General features: G+C 42.0%; 1 protein-coding gene across 1 annotated transcript in view; it reads left to right on the top strand.

The window, feature by feature from the left end:
• Nucleotides 1-14,846, top strand: part of cemip (cell migration inducing hyaluronidase 1) — a 131,108-nt gene continuing 116,262 nt past the window's right edge. Inside the window, exon 1 of the mRNA XM_084541268.1 lies at nt 1-912. The gene's annotated coding sequence lies outside the window, so the exon portion shown is untranslated. The remainder of the gene's footprint in view (nt 913-14,846) is intronic.

Genomic DNA, 14,846 nt, shown 5'->3' with positions numbered 1-14,846 from the left:
TCAGTCGACCTTACATCTGCAGGTCTATCAGAAGCACCCTAAATGGAATATTTGCTTACTGCAGACTGGGCATATGAGACATCATTAATTCAGTCACCTATAGTATGTTGCAGCTGAAAGCAGAGAACCATTGTTCGGAAATATGCAGCTGAATGCTTTCTACTGCCAGTCATTACTGACACTGTGGTAGTTTCATGGATTCAGAGCAACACTGGCGCAACACTTTTTTTGCTACCACAGATGCGGGGAGCGTTTTGAAACAGTGTCCCCCCGGCAGAGCTCAGAAAGCAGCAGTCAGTGTAGAAGAAGACAAACCGTGAGAGCTGCTGCCGCTGCTGCTGCTGTGGACTCACACCGCGCTCCATTCAGCTCCCACACGCTTCTGGAGAGGTTTACTGTTCCAAAGATCAGCTTCCTCCAAAAGCCCTTCATGCTGCCATTGGCTCACTGACACACAAATCCACCACTTTATGGGACATTACATTGACATCCATTCATTTTATGGAGACCATAACCATATTGTTTACTTGACCTAGAACTGACTCTATTCTAACTTTAAATCGAGTCTTTTATGGTAAAATGTTACTATTTACTTTTGCCTTTTGTTTCCAAAAGTTACACTGGACCCCACAATGTCCCTTTGTATGAAGATTCAGTGCCCACAACATGATGAATGGCCTATAATCACACACAGACACATACACACACACCCACCACACACGCACGCACAGTGGGCGTTCCCTCCCTCCAGCAGGAGTAAATAGAGGCGGCGCTCCACCGTGCGCCTCGGACAGGGGATGGCCGTGTCTCCGCGCTCAGACACCGGCTGACACATGAACAGCGCTCTGCTCCATCACTGCACTGCTCTGAGCTGCGCCCGGACTTTGGCTGCACCTGGATTATAAGCTACAGGTCGGTAGGTCTCTGTGGACTCTTTAATACCTCTTTTAGGGGCGTGGGTATGTTGCGTGTGTGTTGATGTTGAGGTCGCCTGCGTTCAGAGTGGGCACATCGGGGGCGTCATTTGGCCGCTAAGATCCACAGGTGTGCATGAGCGGACCCTTGTCAATGTGGTGTCTGCGCGTATAGCGAGGACGCACACTTCATAACGCGTTGTCACTGAAGAGGGTCGCGTCTTGCCAGCGTGTTTGGACCCTGTCCTGCCACGACTTTAGGGGCAAAGGTAAGTGGACTCCCCGGACAGTTCGCGCTGATTTCACCGCATCGTTTCCAGCGCATTTGCGCAAATTCTCCTGTCTTTAACAAACACTTCACCACTTCACGTCGCAGTGGTTAGACCGTGCGTGCAGCTGTAACTGCATTCCAATCCACTGTAAATAAAGTAGGCTATGTCTGCTGAGGATCACCGCTTCTGTGAGGAGACAGAGAAGGTAGCGCTGCTTTGCCTCGAGATGCTGCCAGAACGCACCTTGGTGTTTGCGGGCAGAGCGACACGCTACATCTAGACATGCATTAGTAAAGACTGCGATATGTATTAAAGAAAAACATATTCTCTTGGACCAAAAACTGGTTTCTGCACGTTTCCTTTCTCCTGCACTCAACACTGTGAATGGTGCGCACTGTTCGGAGGCAGTCCCGTGCTGCTGGTCTCTTCCAGAGGGAACAAGTGCAGTGTGCTCTCCAGCCTCCTTCCAACAGGTTAGTGCCCCTCTTCCTGCACAGTATGTGCAGGGATGCCGCATCAGCTGCATCAATCAGTGCCTTAAGCAGAATTTTATAAGGTCGATGCCAACATTCGCTTCAACCCTAAACTTTCCTCTACACATTTTCTATCTAAACTTCACAAAATTTATTTTCTGTAAATGTAATCTACCTCCATAACTGAACTTGTACAGTTAAATTGAACAATTAAAACAGACTCTATCAAAAAATGTCCATGTCAGTCTTAGAAGTTCAGTAAAGGGTCATTTCTGTGTGGAATGTTGGGCAGTGATCCCTCCACAAATCATACAGCCAGATGTAAGTGCATGATATTAATCTGTTGTATTAGTTTAAAGCATTTTTACAACAATGCATTGTCTTAGCATCTAAAAATCAGTTCAGTTTAATTCTAGATTTTTACCTTCGCAGTTGCCCAGCACAGTATTTCTAATGTCTTGATGTCTTCTATTCAGACTGTTAAACTTACTGAGATGCTTACCGGCCTAATGCCTTATAGTCCTCACTGTCTTTTCCTTGTTCTTGAGTGCAAAATTTGGAAATTATATGAAAACTTGGCTTGGATTGATGAATTCATGAGCCTCAGAGCTGTCTGTGGTTGACTACTGCCTTACCGTGTTCACTTATCACCTTCAGTGTCCTCCAAAGAGGATGACACGGTGGTGAGGTGTTGAATAGCTCCGTAACAAAGACTAGGTGTAGGAGCAGAACGGGGAAGGGTGGCAGTGATGATAATGAGCAGGTTGGCATTCTTGCGCGGAAAAGAAATGTGTCTGAGTGACCTGCGCCGCAGAAAAAATGAAGGTTACACAACCAGCAGATGCTAAAATAAGAGTCGGTGCTAGCAGGAACAGGTTGTGAGGTGTTGTGTTGGTGGAAAATGTGAAGGTGTGTAAAAATGAAAATGAAAATATACCAGAGAACTGTCTGCTGCGGTGGTGTGAAGCTGGAACAAGGATTACAGTAGCTAAGGTGTAGTCACATTTTCTTTCATCTAAAGTAGACCTGTAAATGTGCAAGCTTTAGCAACATCTGTGTGTGCGTATGAGTGTGCAGCGTGCTCTCCAGCCTCCTTCCAACAGGTTACGAGAGAGAGAGAGAGAGTGGGGTAGAGAGAGTGGGGTAGAGAGAGTGGGGTGGGGGGGGGTGGCGCACCGTCAGAGTCTACATACAGCTTATTCTTATTATAGGTTCCATCAGTTATGAATCTGCAGCTGCTCTGTTGTGTCTGATACGCTGCGACTGGTCTGAGTTCAGCTGCTGTAGACAGACTCGGTCTATCAGCTACTGTGACATTTGGCTGTGATTTTACTGCGCTGACTAGCTGTTGGAAACTAGAAAAAAGAAAAACCAGACAACAACAAAGTTTTCTCCCTTTAAAGTCTGATGTTTTATTCATCCATTCAACCCGGCCTTCTTTCAATGCAGACTAAGTGCCTCTCTAATACTTCACCTCCTATTTTTCTCCCGTCTTAATTACTATGTTAAGCTGGGAGGGCAAGTCGATCGAATGAAAATATGTGGCGTTTCAGTGCACCTAGGGCTCAGATGGCTAATTGTTCTTCTTGGAAGGCCAGTTTACTAGAAGCAGCCCTAATCCCAGGTCCCGGGAAGCAATGCATGTTTTTCTTGAGGGATGCTCAGCAAGTTAAGGGTCAGACTCAGGCAGCAGACGTTATCTACAGGTTACATTTCAGGGGCCCTGTAGCTGCACTGACTCCAATGACCTTATAAGGTATATCCTATGAGGTGGTAACCATACCTAGATTAGCTTCTCTCTGTCTGTCACATGACCATCTTGCATGTTATAACAATTTGTTGAGCCTCTTGATGTAATACCGGAGGAGGGAGTCATCTGTGGCTTATTGACGGACATCTTGAGATAGCATAAGGAAGTGGGATTAAATGATGAAGTTGGTGGATGAATGTATTCATATTCTACAGATTAAATTCACTCCTGGCTGTGATCTTCTCTTAAAATGTGGCCTGGCTGTTTTTCCTCATCTAGATACAATGATATAATGATGACAACAGGTGGAAACAGGATCAAAATCAGGTTGAATTCTTTAAAGCAACCAATTTAATAATAGATAATCCTGGAAAATTCATGGAAATTCATCAGTTTCCTGGTGGCCGCTACCTCAAACAGCACACTAAGCTGCTCACCTGTACCTAAGTATTTATTACAACTACAACAATAGAGCGCAATCTTCTAGATCTATGTAGAGCGGGTTGTTCACAAACCGGTTCAAGCCCCGGTACATGGTCCCTGAGCTGACAGAACCCAGAGTTGCTTGGTGTGTGGCGCTGGTGTGTGAATGTGTCAGTATTTGTGTGAACAAGTGGATAGATGTGTCACTGTGACTGTGAAGCGCTTTGAGTACCACTGGGTAGAAAAGTGCTGTATAAATACAAGATCACAGAGAAATACAGTTTGATTTTGTTGTGAATATAATTGTATTTCATTTCATGCATGCATTTTCTTCATAGCCTACTATGATTTTATTTTAGAGTTTGAATGTATCACATTAACACTCAATTCATGGAGTTTAGAACAAGCAGGTATGTTATTAGATTGTTATGTCGCCCCCTTGTGGCAGAAACTAAATGAATGCAGCTTTAAACCTAGTTTGAAGTAGTAGTAATATGATTGACAAATTCATAATTCAAAATATAAAAAGAAATATAAAAGAATAAAAGGAAATACTATGAATATTGGCATGCTACATGAATGAAGCAAATACTGCTGTTTAGTTACCAGTGAAGTGAAAGTGACATGTGCTTTTTGCTTTAAAAAATCTAACAGCACCTTTAGTAGGCACGGAAAAGTGACTGAGGGACCTCTGCAGCCACACAGCAGAAACCCACACAAACAGATACAGTGTGCCCTAAACCCTTGGTATTTCTTGGATTCCGTGTGTTGAAGTCATTCCAAAGTGAAGACCACTACTCTTGGCTGAGAAAAAGCATTTACTTTCCAGGGTAGGTTGGAGTTTCCACACACACACACATTCAGTCAGGGACATATATGCAGTGGGAAGAACTGGCTGAGAGCTGCCACCGTGTATGACTGGGCTGGCAGCCAAAGGCCACAGTTTACTTGAGGAAACCATCAGCTCTCTAGCCTCTATTGAAAGAGGAAAATTTCTTTCCCCTCCAGCCAGTTCTGTTGGCTGCAAACTGCTGTCGGATTTCTACTTTCTCCTCTGCCATGCTTTGGAAAATAATAACTCTGTATTAATAGATGAGGTGGCCCAGATAGAATCTGGTCATCTTATTTCCTTCTTTTTTTTGTTTGACCCATCCATCGACTCCTTAATGGGCTGTGTAATTGTTTTGAACAGTTGCTTTCGTGCCTGTACTTGCTACAACAGGAGCTGGGTCAGCTAAACTTCAACCTCCAATCCACCTGGTCCCTGATCTTAATTAATTAAATAATTAATGACAGAAAACAGGGACTTGCATGAATAAGTGGGCGTAAATTGATTCTAGGAACTGCCCTGGCAGTATGACAGACAGGTGTTGTGTTATTTTTTTGGATTTATGTAATTCGATCCGACAAAATACAGACATCCACGTCTACCTGCGAGTCCACGCGCCACTGCAGCTGCTGAACCTTAAATACAGCAGTTTAAAATCCCACACCGCAGCCACACACTCCAGATCATGTTTTGTTTGGATCTCAAGGGTTCAATTTAGATCAAAGCCCTGAAAAAAGGGTGTAGTGGAGTAAAAACCCAATGGAATTTTTGTTCGTCCGGTTTTTGATTCACTGGAATTGAGTTCCCCGTCATCACAGGAAAAGAAATAACTTCAAAATATATCCCGTACATATAGGAGGATACATGCTGTTGGCGCATTGCTAAATAGAACAACAGAAATAAAAAGATTTCAATGCCACAAACTGGCACCTGTTCACCACGTGTACATGTTGCTTTTATTTTTAGGTGCTGGAGCTGGCTGACATTTTTTTTCCTCCATGTCTAGCCTGGCTTAGTTATTACTGGCAGCTTGCTATAACATTGTGTTTTGTTATGGACAGCAATCTATGTCAGTCTGATGTCTGAATTAGCAGCCTGGTCATTTTGAAAAGCCACAACCACAATTTAGTAGGTCGTAATATTTCACTGTCAACATGGTACACGTTTGAGCTGAATGAATTTAAGACTGTAGCTGCACACGTTAAAACACACCGAGAGGAATGTACTGACTTCTAGAACACTTTATTAAATGTGTAATGCTCCCACACACTCATATGGTAATTATGGCTACAGTGGCAAAATAAGTTTTAAAATCCAACTGTTGTTGCCTTTGAGAAAACTCTTTTTGTTCTCTCACTCTTTCTCTCTACGTCTTGTGCATCATATGCCAGATATGGCATGAGCATGCAGCTCATTCATGCACTGTCATGAATGTAAAACATCAGTGTCAGTTTACTAGGTCTGAATAAGACATAGTCTGAGCCATGCCATTAACAGATAGATGAACACAATCTATGTTTTGATACAGTAGTTTTGACTCTTTTAAGCCTAGAAAGGGTATGTGTGTTGAATGCGTAAAGATGGAAGTAGTAATTCTACATTGAAATATAATATGTCTTAATGTCCGTTTCAATGGGGGCAGCATCTGCCAGCATCTTAACTGCTCTCAATTCCGTTTCCTCTGAGCAATCCTCGTCTTCATGGAGCTTATTTACGGCTACAAATCTTCTCCACAAATTCTCCTCATTCGCACGGAGCAGACTCAAACAGAGAATACTGATAGAGGTGTTCTGTAGCTTAAAAGTGTCTGTGAAGCTGCTACAGGCCCTTTTTATGCAATAGGCCAAGAATGTCTCGGCAGTGATTAGAAGTTTTAAAGCAGAATCTGAGCAGACATGAAGCTGTCGACAGAGATAGCGGAGCATGTCTGTGCTCTGGAGACAGCAGATCTCAACACGATACCACTATACCGGCCCTGTGTAAGTGGTGGAGGAACACGCAGTGTACTTGGAAGTCCTGCTTGTTTATCAAGCCTAGCCTCTAATGTGCCAAGATATGTGTTTGGACAGGCAAGGCTTGCAATCCACATATGGAAGGGGTCTAACCTTACTGTGAGTGTGTGTGCTTTTGGTGATGGAGGTTATGAATAATAAAGTGAGAGCAGTGGTTTTGCTTGCAGTCAGAGTTAGATTGACTGTGACAGGGACATTTTCAGTGCATGCGTTAGAGCACGCTGAGGTTAATGATGCTGTTGAGGTTCACAAAAAGAATGTCTGGGCCAATTTGAGAACAGAAGTTGGTTTTAGGGTTAAGGTCACTCATAGGTTTTCATCAGTTCAGCATTTATTATTTAAGTTAGGGTTAGTGCAAAGCTTAAAGAGAAGGTAGTTAATCAAAAGTATCCACAGTTCTTACTTTTATGTTATTTGTCTTACTGTGACAGAGGATGAATGAATGAATAACTGTCTTGCTGTGACGATCACTCGTCACACCGTTCACGAACTTGATTTGCAAAGCTGTACTGCACCACTTGTAACTGATTGAGACTGTCATTACTTTTTAAATAAGATCATTTAAGAGAAGATAGGATAACTTAATCACACTTCACCGCATATGGATTTTAAACAAGCCCTGAGAGCCATGCATCAGAAATTACATTATGTCATGTTGCTTAAGCCGCAAAATAAATAGAGTTTGTGACACATGGTGCATTGACCTTTAGAGGCGGACTTCCAGCGCAGTTTCCAGTGTGGGTAAAAGCTTTTCATAAGTCTGTGAAAAGTGTGTGCTTTAATAGACCCATAGCGTTTTCCGGAGGGCAGCAGTTCAAACAGGTGGTGTACACGTTCATATTGGTCCTTCAGGATATTGTTAACTTTTTACAGGCAACGGGAGTCGAAGACATCATCCAGGGCAGGTAGGTGTGTGTTTGTGATCTTCAGGGCAGTTTTTGTGACTCTGCAGTACTTTCTTTTCTGCTGCAGAGCTGGTCCTATACTACACCAGGACGCTGTGTGTCAGGACACTCTTGAAGGACATCAGCAGCTGTTAATGTTCCTTGAAGTTTGTTAGTTGTCTATGAAAGGTCTGCTGAGATGTGGGTGCTCAGAGTAAAAAAAAACAGAGACCCTCTCCACTCTGTCTCCGTCTTCTTGATGTTAAGAGTTATGTTGTTTTCTGTGACGCCACTATGTCAGTCTCTGTGCATCCTCTCTGGATGCAGACTCATCGTTCTTGGTGATCAGACCCACCACGGCTGTATCATCCACAAATGTAATAATTGTTTTGGTGATGTGTGTCGGGTACTCCAGCTTCCTCCCACCGTCCAAAGACATGCTCATTAGGTTCATTGGTGATTCTAAATTGGTCGTAGGTGTGCATGTGAGTGTGAATGGTTGTCTGTCTCTCTGTGTTAGCCCTGAGATAGACTGGAGACCCGTCCAGGGTGTACCCCGCCTCTCACCCAGCCCCCCGTGAGAAAATGATTGAATGTGTCTGCATTTGAACATTCTGCAGACTATTGGCCAGCCAGCACAAATGATCTGTACCCGTGTGAAAAGAGATAACTTTCCATACCGGCTGGAGGGAGTAGTCTGTATTCAAGTTGTCATTTACAAGGAGAAACCAGATGAGCTGCTATTAGCTGGAAGGCTTCAAAGAGCAACAAACTGTCATACAGAGCTGGCTTTTTGTTAATCGTGGCGATCAGTTGGTCTTGGAAGTTGGAATGTTGAGATGAGATAAATTTGTGAAAAGACAAGAACCTCAGGTTTCAGGATCTGGGTTCTATATAGCTAATTTGTACTGTTATTGGCACTATATAAATAAAATGAAATTGAACTGAATTGTTGAATTGAATTGAACAGAACATTCTAGTTGTACCCTTGGCGATTTTCTTACTTTTCTTGCATCTTGTGCACTGATTTACCAGCCTGATCAACCAGTCGGAGTGATTTTTCTTACCAAAAAGCCTCCGTCAGAAGAACAGTAGTGGCAATGGGAGAGCACAAGTACGTACTGCAGAAACTAGAGTCACACGCGCTTATTGACTGCCCGAGCCAGCAGACCGTCGCCTTGGTGTGTGACGACCCTTTGGGTTGTTTGTGGAGAAATAATCAGAGAATGAAAGATCAGAAGGTGAAAGGACAGAAGGGCAGATGTGGAGGAAGACTCGGCTTGGACCTGGTTTTCGAGCCGAACAAACAAACCATTATTGGGAGTAAACGTACAACGCAGGGACAATAGGGCAAAGTGCCTCATTGTTTGGTGTGATCAAGCGTGGGACCTTCTCTTGAAACCTACGCTCTATGACGATTAAAGCAAATACCTGCAAATTCTCTTTACATTCTGCCCTGTCTTTCTTCTTCACTGTAGTGTGTGAAGTGTCCTCCTGCTAGGGGACAGACAAGTGGTTCCACATCCAGCAGACACAAAGCAACAGGAGTATGCAATTAGAGTCATCCTGTCCTCCTTACACTGCTTATCGTGTCAGAATATGCCATAAGCCATTGGGACTAAACAATATGGATCAAAGAATGAGTTGAAAGCCGCAAATTGGACTGTTGATTCCCAGCTTCAGGATAATTGCCGTTAGTTATGTGACTCATTGATTATAAAAAAAATATTTAAGGAGATATATAAAGGAATAAATGTGACTAACTTTAATATAAGAAACGGATATTTGAATGAATGTGTCACCAAGCTCTGTGGATATCTGATCTTTTTTATTAAAGCATAAACAGAAGACGCAAGCATAGTAACATTATGTATTCTATCCATTTTTCTTTAATTTTCCTTTGACTTCTTATTTATATATTTCTCTCTGTCTCCTGGTTTTATTCTCTGTTGTCCAGTCCAGAGACTTTACAATTTTATTTCAAGGAAGGAGAGAGGTGGCTTTGTCAATTTCTCATCATAACTTGCTCGTTCTCACTTCTGCCCTGCAAACACGGACTATTTCATGTGGGGACGTTCGGTAGGATATACACTCCCTGCAGGCTATACTTTTTAATATTCATCCTTTAATACAAAGGGTGCACACGCTGTGTTATCATGGTGTGTCCTTTGTGCTGCTGTGTGTTGAATAAAACATCTGAAACTGCTGTTGATGGGTTTCATCCCTCATCTGTTCGCTGGCTGTCAATCACTTCTCCTAGCTGCTGTCACAGTATCAGGCCGTGTCCCGCCTGTATTCCACTGATGTGTGTTTGGTTGCCGATCTTAGGATTTATACTCACCGCAGCAGGTTTCACCCATGTCCCAGCAGCCCGGGCATTAGTCATTTTTACTGCCAGTCACTCATCCGCTGTTTGATTTTGTGAACAAAAGCAGAATTTCTCAGAATTTGCAGTCTGGGGAATTATCACTCATTCTGTGAACATGTGTTTGGATGATGCGCTGGTCATTTGTTGTGGAACTGTGACACGTTTAATAGAAAAAACAATGATGTTTTTCTATATCATTGTTCTTTTTAAAATCTCTGTTTTTCTGCTGGGAACAGATTACTGAATATACTTTTAAGACCAGTGCATTTTAAGAAATGGTTCTCCCTTAAATAAAAATTCAGTCAGAAGATTTGTTTTTTTTATTGGATGTTGAGGGCATGACTTGATGGACTTACCCTGATAGTCTATTACTGTAAAAACCCATTTTCAGTGATCCATTTAGCTGATATTTTACTTTGTCATCTTTTTTTTGTCTCTCCACACCTCCCTCCCAAAATGTCTTTCTGCATTCAACCAAAAACACCTTGGTCTGGGGGAATATGTGTCGTAGCTCAGAGACCTAATATTTGAATCAAGTTTTCCCACCTGCAAAAGACGAGTCAACCCTCTTCTCACGATGCAGCACGCCTTGACTAAACCGCATTATGGTCTCTTACGTATGCTGCCTTGACATAGACTTGGGAGACTCTTTCAGAGGAAAATATCATCCCCACACATCACATTAACACCAGCCCTGTTGGTATTTTATAGCCGGTCCAGGCTCTCCCCTCATATATGCGCTAGCAGCAGCCACAGACTTAACTCTCTGTGTTTTGAATTAATGTTGGAGGTGGAAAAAAAAAAAAAAAAGAATTGATTAAGTCTCTTCATCTGTCCTCGGCCGGCTGTGTGCAGTCATGTCAAGGCAGTGCTGAGAATATTTGCAGTTTAACAACCCTTATCTATTATTAAAAACCTAAGAAAAAAAGAAAAGCGGCAATATTCAACTTGCCAGCTGTTCTGTCACCAGAACATTGCTAGGCACTAATGGATCAGTGTGAGAGCAGTGGAGTAAAAGCTGCTGTCTGACTCCAAACTCCAAACTGCCTAAAAGTGTTTCAATAAACATTATGTCAGTTGTAGTGTACCATGATGGTGCCAAGATGATGCATTCATGTTATTTTCCACTATGGCAACAATATTAAAAGACAGTATATATTAATCTAGGTAAAAAGAAAAGAACACCCTTAACTCATGCTTAAAATTTCAGTTCATCGAAATGACTGAAAGATTGTTTTTTAAGACAGACAACTAAATAAATGTGGGTTCTTTTAGCCAAAATGGAACTGCAGTGCAGTTTCAAAGAACAAAGCACTCTGCTAACAAAAGCTGCTGTTGAATTTTCTAAATATAATATTTCAATACTGCGAGCAGCACTATTTCATTCACCTCCACCATTTCGTCATGGAAGCACATATCTTTAGATCTGGACAAAGTAATCCAAAGCAATGTGCATGGAGAGATACCACTGGAGGGAACAGCCTGAGTATGTTTTCTATAATTTGAAGCCGACCCTTTGAAATCCAGCACTGCGCTATTTTGTATTAATGCTTAGCTGGGAACCATAAGATGCTGTAATTTGTTTCTACGGCAGACTAAAAGTGATCCATGTTCCTCTCTGCGTATCGGTCTTAAACACTAAATGTGTGTGTGTGTGTGTGTGTGTATGCCGGTGAGCGTGTGTGATTTCTCTCCTACGGTGAAGGAAATGACAGGGAATGATATTTTTCAGATTGCAGTTCAAAAAGTACAGCAGTGTGTCTATGAATATAGACAAGCCGTATGGAGAACTTGCTGTCTGCTGTGAAATGGTTGGATTGCTGTTGGGGCATCATTTTGAAGTTTCTCCCCGAAACACATCTTTCAGATGCATGTGTGTCTGATGTCTGGTGCAGGTTATGCATCTAAAGACAGATAAAGACAGACTCATTTTAAAGAGGCCATTAGCATTTGTCGATGCTGAAAAGATGGCGGCTCTGACATTTTTCAATAATCCATTGAAGAGGAAGAGCATGATTTTCTTTTCACGTCTCTGTGGTATAGATTCCAATTACCTTGTATTTGTCTGATGCAGATATTTCATCATTCAAAAGCCAATTGACAGCCAGAAGATAATGGCTAACTGAGTGTTGAGCTGCTGCCCCTACATTTATGTCAATAAACTGAAGCAGCCAAATGGAGGCCTCTACTCTTCCAGTTTATAATTCATTATGATGTCAAATCGATGGCTGTAATGATGTGTACGCACGCTGGGATTCATGGATTAGGTGTGAAATCTGATGCACGCGTGTGATAATATGTGATAATAGTATCATAGAGTGGCTGGCTGTAATCCTGCTGTGTGTGAGAACACAGTAGGTGTGTATTAGCAAATTATTAAGCTACGTTAATGATGGAGCTGCCACTCATGATCCTTACATGATCCCTTGATAAGATAAAGAACCTGTGTAGTCTCGTCTTCCAACACCCATATCTAGAGCCTTTACTATGCTGATAATAACACATTGATAATATTAGCATTCTTGAAAATGTCAATCTTTTTTAATTTATCAAAGCCAAAATTATTGATTGGCATTTTTTTTGGATCATGCCTAGATCTGTCATGTCTTTTCAATATCCAGCTGCCCTGCTTATGGTCAAGGAGTACATTAGGTGAGAGGCGGGGTACACTCGGAACTGATCTTGGGTTAGTTTGTGGAATATACCGCTTTCCTCATAGAGAACAGCTTTATCACGCTGTGCGCTTTCTCTTCATCAGAAAAATCCAGAGTCTTTTGTGTAGCCATTATGATTATCGATTGGATGTTTCGATCGCGAGGCATATCTTTCACAATTATTCCTTTGATTCACATGTGCTGACGTGAATTAACAATCTTATTTTGATTCTGATGACAAGGAGAGAGGCCTGAAAGAGGACTTGCAGGGTGAGCAGTGTTAAGATGCATGAATCCTATTTAGTTCAAAACAATAGATATAAAGTCTAGTCAACAATTATGATTAAAAATCAGAACGGGTGCCTTGCTTATCTTTTAAAACAGGGGACAAGCTTGGAGAGATTTGTAATTAGTGGGGTAGTGGGGGTGTAAACTTTAATTTAAAAGATATTTTGTTATTTTTACACCAAATAACTTCCTCTTGGATTAAGTAAAGAAACACCCACCAGCACAGGTCTGTATTAGGTAGATTCAAATGTCATTGTCCACTTTTGTCCATTAAAGCCACACAAAAAGCTTTATGCTTTTGAGAAACGTCTATGTGATGCTGCTATGCTGTGCTGCCTGCTCTGTCTCGTCTGCCCGTGTGTTGTCAGTGTCCAGTTTTCACACTGCGATTATATGAGTTATATGTTTTCTTTGCATTGCGCAATAGAGCGGACGTGTGAAAAGTGCCAGTTGCGTGATTCTCCTGGTCAGTGAATGAGGGTTGGCACCGCAGGCTGCATCCAGATCACCTGCTTTAGCAAGGTTAGTCTAATGCTAGCTTACCTTTTAGTAGTTTTGGTGCCACCTCTTGTCTAATTCTCATTGAGTTTAGTTCATAAATCTGTTTCTTTCAAGAAGTGGTGACTAATGTTACTGGCTGCACTGAATGACCTATGCAAATTAGGTGCTTTATATATCTTTTTCAAGATTTTTATTTCTTGTATTTTTAGCATGTTCATGTCATCATTGTGTCATCCAGGCAATTTAGATAAATATTAGTTTGGAAGATTACAGATTCTCCACCCACACAGAGGACATTACTCTCTGGAATGTGGCTCTCTGGAGCTTTTTTTGTTCGTCCAATAAAGAGATTTCTGAAGCTTTTACAGTCAGTGGGACTAACCACTAAGATCTAACTTCTAGATATAGCTGCAAGAACAAGGTCACGATAGTTAAAAAGGAGTCTGCGATCAGGACTGCACTAAGACTCACATCTGACTTACAGTTACAAGCCAATCAGAGCTCCGGTTGGGTTTGGCTAGGCTGTTATCCAACGAATACTTCTTTTCTCACCAACTCTCTCTTGGTTTTGGTTCACCTGGTCAAGCATGTGGCATGGTACTGTAGGTGCATTATTGACGTTAATGTACTGTAATGTGTTGAGTATGAACGCATATAACTGAAAGGTTTTGGGTATCCATGAATCAGGGCATGGTGCAGTGAGCAGTGCTATATGCCATGAGAAGGTTTTATGATCCAGGTTTATGAGGTTTCAGTGCCGCGTAAAACCCAGTTGGAGTTTATCTCACACGTAAATTCTGTTGCTCTAATTTACTGCCCCTGTTGGCTGCAATGGTCTGTCTCATCCAAGCGTCTTTTTTCCATTCAAAACGGTGGTGAACTTGTGTGAGGAGAACGTGTTTTCTTGCGGGATGCAGGCATTGTCCAATGACACGACTGTAATCATGGTATTGTTGGTGCTTAGTGTGCTCTTGTTACTCTGCCATTATATATATCATATTTCCTCAAGATTTACCTCAGAGGACCATGATGATAAAAAGGAGAATGAGACAAAACTGGCTCAGATTGCAAATGGTTATCATCTATATTGGCTAAGGCTGAACCGCTGTGTTTGGATAACCACACTGCCAAAAGTAATATTATCACTTGGCTTTCTTCTGTATGGCACCAATTATTTGCTAGATAGCTCTCCATTACCCCGAAAATTGGATTATTAAATTTGTTGCAGCCTATCTCTGACCATCCACTTTCCCCTTCATTGTCAGTGGAACTTAAAATACACTGTCTCTTTAAAATGAAATCATAATTTGTCACGTAACTCCTTTTGGAATGTAATTGGGTAATGTATGTGAAGCACAACAGTTGGAAGAATGCCTGCATTTAGGCAAGTATTCAGTTGATGAGCCTGTCTGGTTGTGTTTGAGCCTATGCCCTAAAAGCGTCTTAATATGAATCCTTTAAACCACTCACCATGACTT

Source organism: Chelon labrosus, assembly GCF_963514085.1.
Source record: "Chelon labrosus genome assembly, chromosome: 3".
Classification (NCBI taxonomy): Eukaryota; Metazoa; Chordata; class Actinopteri; order Mugiliformes; family Mugilidae; genus Chelon; species Chelon labrosus.
Note: the sequence above shows the minus strand (reverse complement) of the source record. Positions and strands in the feature narration are given on the sequence as shown.